Here is a 12158-nt window from a genome sequence, read left to right as displayed (position 1 = left end):
GTAATTTTTGCCCCTACGCTATCCAACGCTTTCGCTACTGTTGCACCCACTGGAGTGGGAATAGTAATTTTTACCCCTACACTATCCAATGCTTTACCTACTGTTGCACTCTTTGAAGTGGGAATAGTAATTTTTACCCCTACGCTATCCAACGTTTTCCCTACTGTTGCACTCTTTGGAGTGGGAATAGTAATTTTTACCTCTACGCTATCCAACGCTTTCCCTACTATTGCATTCACTGGAGTTGGAATAGAAATGTTTACCCCTACGCTATCCCATGCTTTCCCTACTTTTGCACCCACTGGAGTGGGAATAGTAATTTTTACCCCTACACTATCCAACGCTTTCCCTACTGTTGCACTCTTTGGAGTGGGAATAGTAATTTTAACCCCTACGCTATCCAACGCTTTCCCTACTGTTGCACTATTTGGAGTGGGAATAACATTTTTTACCCCTACGCTATCCAACGCTTTCCCTACTGTTGCACTCTTTGGAGTTGGAATAGTAATTTTTACCCCTACGCTATCCAATGCTTTCCCTACTGTTGCACCCACTGGAGTGGGAATAGTAATTTTTACCCCAACGCTATCCAACGCTTTCCCTACTGTTACACCCGCTGGAGTGAGAATAGTAATTTTAACCCCTACGCTATCCAATGCTTTCCCTACTGTTGCACTCTTTGGAGTGGGAATAGTAATTTTTACCCCTACGCTATCCAACGCTTTCCCTACTGTTGCACCCACTGGAGTGGGAATAGTAATTTTTACCCCTACGCTATCCAACGCTTTCCCTACTGTTGTACTCACTGGAGTGGGAATAGTAATTTTTATCCCTACGCTATCCAACACTTTCCCTACTGTTGCACTCTCTGGAGTGGGAATAGTAATTTTTACACTTCCGCTATTGTACTGTAATAATATTGGATATTATTTAATTATATTATGTTACTATATATATAGGTTTTACCAAATATGATTAAAAAATTTTTTTTATAACTTTCAATAATTATTTAATTATTATAAGTTAATGTAAGTATTTTTAAGTATATTTTAGTAATACATTTTTAATATTAATTAAATTTAACATTGTTTTCAATAAAGTCGATATTTTTATAAACTATATTTTTGTAAACGATATTTTTCACTCGATATTTTTGTACTTACTTGTTTGTAGATACAAACTCGATATTCTGTCTGTCGATATTTTGTCAACGATATTTTTGATAGTCAATTTTATGTCCCTCGATATTATGTCAGTGATCCTTTTCAGGTAAACCCTTGATCATGCCCTTCAAGGTCTTGTTGAAACTCTCCACCAGACCATTGCATTGTGAATGATAGGGTGTGGTAAACTTGTAGTTTACTCCACACTCCTTCCACATAGCAGTCAAATATCCAGAAATAAAGTTTGCACCTCTGTCTGAGACAACCGCCTTCGGAAAGCCCACTCTTGATAAAACTCCCAGGTGGACTCTTGCCAGAAAAAGGTGCTGTTGTGGTCCTTAGTGGAATAGCTTCTGGGTACCTGGTGGCATGATCCACTACCACCAGAATAAACCTGTGCCCAGATGCTGTTTGGGGATCCATTGGTCCAACAATGTCTATCGCAACTCTTTCAAAGGGGCCCCCACCACAGGTAATGGTATTAGGGGGGCCTTTGTGGTGCCACCTGCTTTGCCACTGGCTTGGCAGGTGACACTGGAGTGACAAAACTCCTTGGTGTCTTCTGACATGTGGGGCCAGTGAAAGTGAGGTACAAGCCTGTCCCAAGTCTTGTTCTGGCCAAGAGGTCCTGCAAGGGGAATATCATGGGCTAAGGTAAGAAGGAAGCCCCTAAATGTCAAAGGTATGACCAGCCTCATGGAAGCACCAGGCTTGGGGTCTCTAGCCTATGAATAAAGGAGCCCTTCATCCCAATACACTTTGTGGGTACCTGTAGCATTCCCAGCAGCCTCAGCAGCAGCTTGCTGTCTGAGGGGTTCAAGAGAAGGGCAGTCCAATTGCGCCTGCCTCAGATCTGCCCTTGAAGATCCCCCTGTCCCAAGAAACTCAACCTGATTAGGTTCAAGCTCTTCTAGGACAGTTCCTTCTTGGGTCTCACAGTCAGCTTCCTTGGAAGACTGATCCTCATCCTGAGGCAAGGGGGAAGGCACTGCCTTAACCCTACTGCTCTTTTTCTTTGTTGGCAACTGATCCATCGTTGCAGGATCCAGGGCCTGTTCAGGTCTGCACTTTTTGGCCTGTGACCTGGTCACAGCAAGGACATGTGCTGATATGCCTAACATCTCTGCATGAGTCCTATACTCCACTTCAGACCAGACTGAAGATTCCAGATCATTGCCAAGCAGACATTCCACAGGGAGGTCTGAGCTAACAACAACCCTTTTGAGGCCAGTTACCCCTCCCCAGGAGAAATGAACAATTGCCATACTATGGGTGGTAGTGACATTGCTTGCATTGGTTACTAGGTAATCATCACCTAGTATGAATTATCCAGGGTCCACAAAGTTAGGTGTCACCATTGTGACACTAGCACATGTGTCCCTGTATGCTTGAGCCACTTTATTGTTAATTAAAGGAGTCTGGCTGTACTTGCCCAAGTTACTGGGGCTCACGGTAGAGGACATAGCCATGTCCACATCACAGACAAGAACAGCTGGAGTTGGTATTCTGATTAGGCTAGAATCCACATCAGTTCCCTTCTGTTGAGAACCACCACTATTAGCTGTACTAGGGGGAACAGTTGCCTTAGGGGCAATGGTGGTTGGAGCTGCCTCCATCTTGGTGCAATCACTGGTCCAGTGAGTATTAATTTTACAAACATTACACCATGGTTTCTTTGGGCCTTCTTTCTTTTTGGATTTCTTGGAACCCCCCTCAGTAGAAGCTTTTTGGGGACCTGGCGAAGACTTCCGGTCTTTTGCATTCTCCCCACCCTTTTGGTCTTGCTTCTTCTGATCACCACCTTGGTTCTGTACCTTCTGCTTCACCCTGGTTGTGACCCATTTGTCTGCCTTTTTTCCAAATTCTTGGGGAGAGGTCAGATCAGAGTCAATCAGGTGTTGATGCAATAACTGGTTCTGACAATTATTAAGAATTTGTTCTCTCATAATCAAATTATACAATCCTGTATAGTCTTTGACCTTACTGCCCATGATTAAGAATAGGCACAGAGGCGAGAATTATCAGGTTCGGGGAAATTGAGCCAAGACCCGCCGAGACGGTAATTGAACCCTAGTCCGGGCCAGACCTCTGCATCAGGGTCTGCCGCTCTAACCATTGAGCCACACTTCTCCACAATAAATGTTACTTTTTCTATTCCAGTTTCTGTGCCAAATTCTTCCTATTGGTCTGAGGACTTTGTGCAGAGAAGGGCGAACATCTTGCACTAGTGGGTCTAGCTGAGGCCTTCTACCACACGAGGATCACTTGAAGGGCCACCACTGAGAGCGCTGGTGGCAGTGCAGTTTCTCACAGTGCCTGTCAGCGCATCGAAAAGGTGTACAGAATACTGTGTCATCCAATTCTTGGCCTCTCTGCTGAACAAATAGAGCAAAAGTAGAATTTAAAAAGAACTCACTGAAAAAATTACAGGGAGAAATTGCGAGCTTTATCTGGGCCTCTAAGGGAACTAGAATATCGTGGAAAAAAATCAGAAGAAGAAAAGAACACGGAGGGATAGCTAGCCCTGACTTGTGGGAATATTATAGAGCCTTTTTCTTTAAAAACATGAGACAACTGTTGAGAGTTCACCATTATTACCCCGAATATCTTCAAGCAATGACCATGAAAGCTGACCATTTCTTACATAAATTTGGCCACCCAAAATTCTTTAAAAAAATAAAATTGAAGGTCCTGAAGGATGCGGCCAGATTATGGGTCCAGATTAGAGGGACTCTAAATATTTCATACTACAGCCCCCTGGCCCCTATATGGGACTCCCCAGGCACCCCAGATTGCTTAAAAGATAGCTTGGCAAACCCTTTGAAAACAGCCAACATCGAGTACTGGGGTCAAATACTAAATGGATAATCATTGATCTCATGGGAGGATCTCCACACCATCACTAACTGTACCATCTCCAAATTTAAATATTATCAGCTTTCTAGTTGGGCAAAAACCCTCACATACCATGAAAAGGATACTGAAGAGCTGGAGAAAGAAATGCAGAAAGTTCTACCCATAAAGAAAGAGATAGCCAGATGGTATTGGGCCCTCAAGATGCTCAGATTGCAGAATTAATCTGGGGGAAGAACTTACAAACCCCAGACCTTGAGGGAGTGTGGCTAAAGTCAATCGAGAAATGCTGGGCTACACTAAAATCAGCAGCTTTGAAAATAAATCATCTCTTCACGATCCATAGGGCCTATTGGACCCCTAAAAAACTGTCCCCATTTAAAGGCGCCCAAATCAGGAAATGTCCGAAATGCGGTGAGGAGAAGGCAGATGACATTCACATCTTTAAAGAGTGCCCATCTCACGACAAGTTCTGGTCTGAAGTGGGTAAGACCTTAAGTTCTATCCTACAACAGCAACTAACTGTAAGTACCACTCTTGTACTTTTTGGGATTGACAGCAATATAGGAGCGTGTAAGCTAACAAAAGGGCAAGAAAACTTGGTTTTTGTTTTGATTCTCCTCGCAAGACGGGAGATATGTATTAAGTGGGTTGGCCCAGTACCCCCTACGGTTGGGGAATGGATGAATTCAGTCTTGAAAATAAACAAACTAGATAGGAGGGGAAGGCATACTAACAGAAACAACTTCTGGGAAATATGGGAAAATCATTTTAACCCTAACTAGTGGTCGAGACGGAATGATCCTATTATTAAGAGATGGTAACTTCTGTTGATGGGTATAATACCCATCGAGTAGTCAAGGTGGCTATCTCTCCCTCACTAACGAAAAAACAGAAAAGTTATTTATGTGATGGCTCCAAAGGGGACTCCTCTACAAAATCGGTCAGTTAGGAAACTCCCCGCACACACTCGTATTTAGGGGCAGTGCTGGTACACTCATTGCAGAGGCTGAACCCTGGTATTTCCCCAAAACATAAAATCGCAATATGAGGATAAAAAAAAAAGTAAATGTAAATCCTTATTTGTAAAGCGCAAACTACTCATCCTTACAGCTCTCAAGGCGCTGGGGGCCGTCGTGGAAATTAAATGAGCTATTGCCCAGAGTCACATGGTGCTGAGCTGTGCTGCCACCGGAGCCGGGATCAAACCACGAACCCTGTGCTCAAAAGTCAGCTGCCCAAGCCACTGCGCCACACCTCTCCACTGTCACTCATTCCACTCGCAATTGTGATCCCGTGCAACTGTGTGTGAAGGAGAACACAGTTGCACATGTTTTGAGAAGGCAAAACTAAATGAAAACACAGTGCCAATAGGTGCGTCAGTGCGTGGTGAGTTTGGGGGTTGGGAGTGAAAGGAGCTGCTTTAGAGAAGATTTGCAGATGGACGAGATGTGGAGACAAAAGGATGCACATGTCTAACGTAGAATGAACATTACAGACATGACCGAGACACATGGAGACCACCACCCCTTCCAAATGTGACCACCACCCCTCCAAAGGGGACCACCACCCCTCCGAAGGGGACCACCACCCCCTCCAAAGGGGACCACCACCCCTCCAAAGGGGACCACCACCCTCTCCAAAGGGCACCACCACCCCTCCGAAGGGGACCACCATCCCTCAGACCACCCCCCCCCAAAGGGGACCACCAACCCCTCCAAAGGGGACCACCACTCTCTCCAAAGGGGACCACCACCCCCTTCCGACCACCACCCCCCAAAGGGGACCACCCCTCCCAAAGGGGACCATCACCCCCCCAAAAGGGACCACCACCCCTTCAAAGGGGCCTCCACTCCTCCGAAGGGGCCCACCACCCCACCAAATGGGACCACCACACCCTCCAAAGGAGACCACCACCCCCTCCAAAGGGTACCACCACCACCCCAAAGGGGACCACCATCCCTCCAGAGGGGACCACCACCCCCCCAAAGGCGACCTCCACCCTTCCAAAGGAGACCACCACCCCCTCCAAAGGGTACCACTAACACCCCAAAGGGGACCACCATCCCTCCAAAGGGGACCACCACCCCCTCCAAAGGGGAACACCACCCCCTCTAAAGGGGACCACCATCCCTCCAAAGGGGACCACAACCCTCTTCAAAGGGGACCATCACTCCCTCCAAAGGGGACCACCACCCCTCCAAAGGGGACCCCCCCCTCCAAAAGGGACCACCACCCCCTCCAAAGGGGACCACCACCCCTCCAAAGGGACCACCACCCCTCCAAAGGGGACCACCACCCTCTCCAAAGGGGACCACCACTCCCTCCAAAGGGGACCACCACCCCCTCCAAAGGGGACCACCCCTCCAAAGGGGACCACCACCCCTCCAAAGGGGACCACCCCCTCCAAAAGGGACCACCACCCCCTCCAAAGGGGACCACCCCTCCAAAGGGGACCTCCACCCCTCCAAAGGGGACCACCACCCCTCCAAAGGGGACCACCACCTCCAAAGGGGATACCACCCCTCCAAAGGGGACCACCACCACTCCAAAGGGGACCACCCCCTCCAAATGTGACCACCACCCTCTCCAAAGGGGCCCACCACCCCTCCAAAGGGGACCACCCCCCCTCCAAAGGGGCCACCACCCCTCCAAAGAGGATCACCATCCCCTTCAGACCAACACCCCCCCAAAGGGGACCACCACCCCTCCAAAAGGGACCACCACCCCGTTCAGACCACCACCCCCCAAAGGGGACCACCACCACCCATAAGGGGACCATCACCCCCCAAAGGGGACCACCACACCCTCCAAAGGGGACCTCCACCCCGTTCAGGCCACCACCCCCCAAAGGGGACCACCACTCTCCCTAAGGGGACCATCACCCCCCAAAGGGACCCACAATCTTTAATTCACAGTCCCACAATGTCAGAAGTGGAACATTGAATATGATTTGCAACAAAACCATGACAGAGCCAAAAGTCCTGTCTGGCTTGAAATGTATGTCAGGTGCTGGGTTATAACCTTTTATGTGAATTAATTGAAAACTTTTTCTTTAAACTACATTGTCATTGTTACAATATAATGTTATGTTATGTTATGTTATGTTAAGCATATTTATTATGCGCACATATGCTCCAGCGAAGGAGCGTCGTGGCGCCCGACAAGGTAGCAACACAACATAACTGGACAGAACAGAGCAGGGAAAATTTAAGGAAACAGTAAAGTTTTTACAGCTCGGCGAAACGAAAGCAGATCCCCTAAAGCGCGAATCGCAGGGGGAAGGGAATTCCACAACACTGCGGCGCGAACTTGAAAAGAGCGGCCGCCTGCCCTGCAGAGCTTGAAGCGGGGGACAACCGCGAGTTCTAAATCTGAAGATCTTAAAGCTCGGACCGGCACGTAGCAGGACAGGAGGTTGGAGAGGATCATAGCAGGGGATCCCTTGAGAATTTTGTAGGCTACACAAAGGACCTTGAACTGGATCCTTTGCGCAATCAGTAGCCAGTGCAGCGTACGCATGGTGTTCGAAGTTGGACAGAATCTAGGTAGTCCCACAACAGCTCTCGCTGCAGCATTCTGGACCCGCTGCAGGCGGTTGATTTCCGCTTGATTTAATCCCGCTAGGAGGGAGCTGGCGTAATCAAGCCGGGAGATCACGGTTGCTTGAATCACAAGTTGCCTGGTGGTAGCATCAAAAAATTTCAGTACAGGCCGTAGTCCACGCAGGATACCAAAGCAGCAGGCCGCCATGCGCTTGGTATGGCAGACAAGGGTGAGAGTTGGATCGAGCCAAACCCCAAGGTTTTTTAACTCAGCGACCGGGGTTGGCGTAGGACCCAGGTCCGACGGCCAACACCTATCTCCCCAGAGTTCCGTTTGCTTGCCAAAGATCATAACCTCCGTCTTGCTTGCGTTCAGCTGGAGACAGTTGGAGGTCATCCAGCTGGCGACCGCCGGAAGTCCATTCTGGAATCTGGGGGCATCCACATCCGCATCCCCGCTGATCGTGACCGCTAACTGGGTGTCATCGGCATATGACACCATGGTCATACCCCAATGCCTGACCACCTCAGCCAGCGGTCTCACGTACAGATTGAATAACGTGGGACTCAGCGAGGAGCCCTGGGGGACCCCCAGATCCAGAGGATGGAGTTTAGACTGGTAAGGCGGGACAGTCACGCAAAAGGAACGGTGGCAAGAAAAGAACGGAACCACTGGAGAGCAAGGCCTGAGACCCCAGCTTCCTCCAGTCGCAGCAGAAGGATAGGGTGGGACGCGGTGTCAAAGGCGGCGCTCAGATCTAATAGCACCAGCGCCGCCGTTTGACCCGCATCAAGCACGGAGAAACGCGTTTATCGAATTACTGTTTTAACATTGGTTTCTATCAAAACCTTTCGGAGGAATGTCTTTTTTCTTCAAAAAGTCTCTTTTTATTTGTATTTTCTGCTCCTGCAGTGAAGCAGCTGCTCGAGTGCTGATCTTTCCTCAGAGCAGCTGTCGTTCCCACCAGCAGCCAGCAGAGGGCGCCGCACCACCAGACTTCTCTTAGCTCCTCAGCCTCTCAAAAGGAAACGTTGAGCATGTGTTGGCCCCAGTCTGCTCTCCCTGTAGTGTTCCTTTGCCTTACATTAAATGCAATAATAGGCCCTATATATCTTTTGGGTTCTAGTCCAGTGTCAACAACTCTGAAAGGAAATGGAAGTAAAATGTATGAACTCCCAGTCTAGTAAACTGGTGTTACCCGCAGGAGGGCGCGCCGACAGCAGAGAGAAAAGTTAATAAGAGAAACATTTCTGGAAACCCTCAACCTCAAAGGGCAGGCTGTAGGAGACGTGTCTGCACTGTTTGAAAAAATTAAAGCCGTTGCATGTGAACTTTAACCTTATGTTTCCCGGGTTCAATGTCTAGTGCAAATTATTTTAAAATAAACATTTTACAACCGTTTTCTCGTTGTTTAAAATTCAATAAATCACAAATGACAATAAGTATTTATTTTACTGTTGTTTCAATTGCACTGTGTTTTCATTTAATAGCACCTTTACATTTTCAATTTAAATGTATTTTAATGACAATGTTTCTACTAATTTTCAATGCTTTGGTGTTTCGTTATGACTTTCCTTAAATAAGGTTTTCCATGGCTTTGTTTCCTCCAATATGTTTTCTATGTTTTTGTTTTTCTATGAATTCCAGATTATATATCTGCATGCGATGACTGAAATCTCAGACAGAAATCCAAATGCTGTTCGGGTGGCACACCTTGGGAGAAATGCTGTTTTGTTGTTTAAGCCACGCCCCTAATTACATAGGTTTCACCCCGTGACCTCTGGATGAATCGCTGCAGAGACCCTAAACCCCCTCAGCTTGGAGGAGGAGAGTCTAACTCATCCAAAGGGTGGTATTCATCACAGTGGCACTCTACACCACTCTACTCTATGCCACTCCATTCAACTCCACTCTATGCCACTCAACTCTAGGCCACTCCTTGCCACCCTATGTCACTCTACTCCGCTGTACACCACTTTACTCTATGCCATCCCACTTCACACAATGCTTCTCTATGCCATTGTACAATACACCTCTCTACTCTACATCCCTTTTCTCACAGCTCAATACTCTATGATACTCTATGCCACTCTGTGCCACTCCACTCTAATCTACTCTACTATACACCACTCTCTGCCACTCTCAGCGACTCCACTCTACTCCATGCCACTTTACTCCACTTCACCCCACTCTATGCCTCTATACTCAATGCCACTCAACTCGACTCCACTCTATATGAATCGAATCTATGCCACTCTATGGTATGCCACTCTACACCACTCCACTCCACCCAAGGACACTCTACGGCACTCTACACCACTCCACTCCACCCAAGGCCACTCTACGGCACTCTACACCACTCCACTCCACCCAAGGCCACTCTACGGCACTCTACACCACTCCACTCTACCCAAGGACACTCTACGGCACTCTACACCACTCCACTCCACCCAAGGACACTCTACGGCACTCTACACCACTCCACCCAAGGCCACTCTACGACACTCTACACCACTCCACTCCACCCAAGGCCACTCTACGGCACTCTACACCACTCCACCCAAGGCCACTCTACGGCACTCTACCCCACTCCACTCCACCCAAGGACACTCTACGGCACTCTACACCACTCCACTCCACCCAAGGCCACTCTACGGCACTCTACACCACTCCACCCAAGGCCACTCTACGGCACTCTACACCACTCCACTCTATGCCACTATACTCAATGCCACTCAACTCGACTCCACTCTATATGAATCGAATCTATGCCACTCTATACAACTCTACACCACTCCACTCCACCCAAGGACACTCTACGGCACTCTACACCACTCCACTCCACCCAAGGCCACTCTACGGCACTCTACACCACTCCACCCAAGGCCACTCTACGGCACTCTACACCACTCCACTCTATGCCACTCTACTCAATGCCACTCAACTCGACTCCACTCTATATGAATCGAATCTATGCCACTCTATGGTATGCCACTCTACACCACTCCACAGCCCCTCACTTCACTCCAGTCTACAGCACTCAACACCCCTCCACTCTACACCATGTCACTCTTCTCTGCGCCACTCTACTCTATGCCACTCTCTCACCCAATGCCACATATGCCACTCCACTCTATTTCACTCCATTGTACTCCACTCTACTCTTTCAGTCCATATTACTCTACATCACTCTACACTACTCTACGCCACTTCACTCTATGTCACACCACTCTATACAACTCTACTCTACGTCACTCTACTCTACACCACTTTGTCCATGTCACTCTACTCTACACTGCTCTACTCTACGCCACTTCACTCTATGTCACACCACTCTATACAACTCTACTCTACGCCACTCTACTCTACGCCACTTTGTCTATGTCACTCTACTCTACACTGCTCTACTCTACGCCACTTCACTCTATGTCACACCACTCTATACAACTCTACTCTACGCCTCTCTACTCTACGCCACTTTGTCTATGTCACTCTACTCTACACTGCTCTACTCTACGCCACTTCACTCTATGTCACACCACTCTATACAACTCTACTCTACGCCACTCTACTCTACGCCACTTTGTCTATGTCACTCTACTCTACACTGCTCTACTCTACGCCACTTCACTCTATGTCACACCACTCTATACAACTCTACTCTACGCCACTCTACTCTACACCACTTTGTCTATGTCACTCTACTCTACTCTGTGCCTCTCTACACCACTATACTCTATGTCATTCTACTCTATGCCACTGTACTGTACGCCACCACACTCCTGTAGGCCTCTACGCTGTATGCTGCTCCTCTTTGTGCCACTCTATGCCACTCTATAATACTCTATGCCACTCCACTCTACGCCACTAAGCCAAGCTGCTATGTAACCTGGATAGAAGGCATTGGACTACGCAAAGACTTTCCAAACCTCACGCAATGTGCGACGCATCTCTTCAGGTATTTACTGCTTGTTCATTTGTTGATGTTCAACATATTGAGGTGTGAAATCTGTGCCATGTGACAAGTAATTCGACGGCACACAATGGAAATGTGCCCATTGCTGTCACCAAATGTCTAGTCTGTTTTCACCTACTCGCTGCCCTGGCACCTACGTGATCTGAGACATTTAAGGCCTCATTTATGGGGTTTTGCCATAGGGCAGCACCCTGTGAAAGGGCAGGCAAGCACCGCATTGATTTGATATGGAGCGTTCCTCTCCTTTAACCCAGTGTTGGTGCCGTTTTCGCAGCCTAGCACCAGTTGACGCCCCCTCGCACCGTGGCGCAAGGGTGCCTGTGTTGTCCGCAAGATTGTTTTTGTGAAGGGAGGGGCACCTTACTGCCCCAAAACAATCCCTCGATGTGCTGCTGAATGCAGCTCACATGGAAAGAGAAAGAAACGAGGAGAAATGAAGAGGCATATTACCAAGGAAGGCAAAATTAAATTATCGCCGCTTTTGCGGCCGTTTTCAGCTGCAAAGCGGCGATAATCTCATCAACCTATTAGCAAGCTGTCGCTAACACCAGTTAGCGACAGCTTGTAGACGATAGCGATCGGTTTGGGGCCCGCTTTGCATGTCAGCGATATTTATCGCT

Source organism: Lissotriton vulgaris, chromosome 10, assembly GCF_964263255.1.
Source record: "Lissotriton vulgaris chromosome 10, aLisVul1.2, whole genome shotgun sequence".
NCBI lineage: Eukaryota > Metazoa > Chordata > Amphibia > Caudata > Salamandridae > Lissotriton > Lissotriton vulgaris.
The sequence above is the reverse complement of the archived record's forward strand: the minus strand, read 5'-3'. Positions refer to the sequence as shown.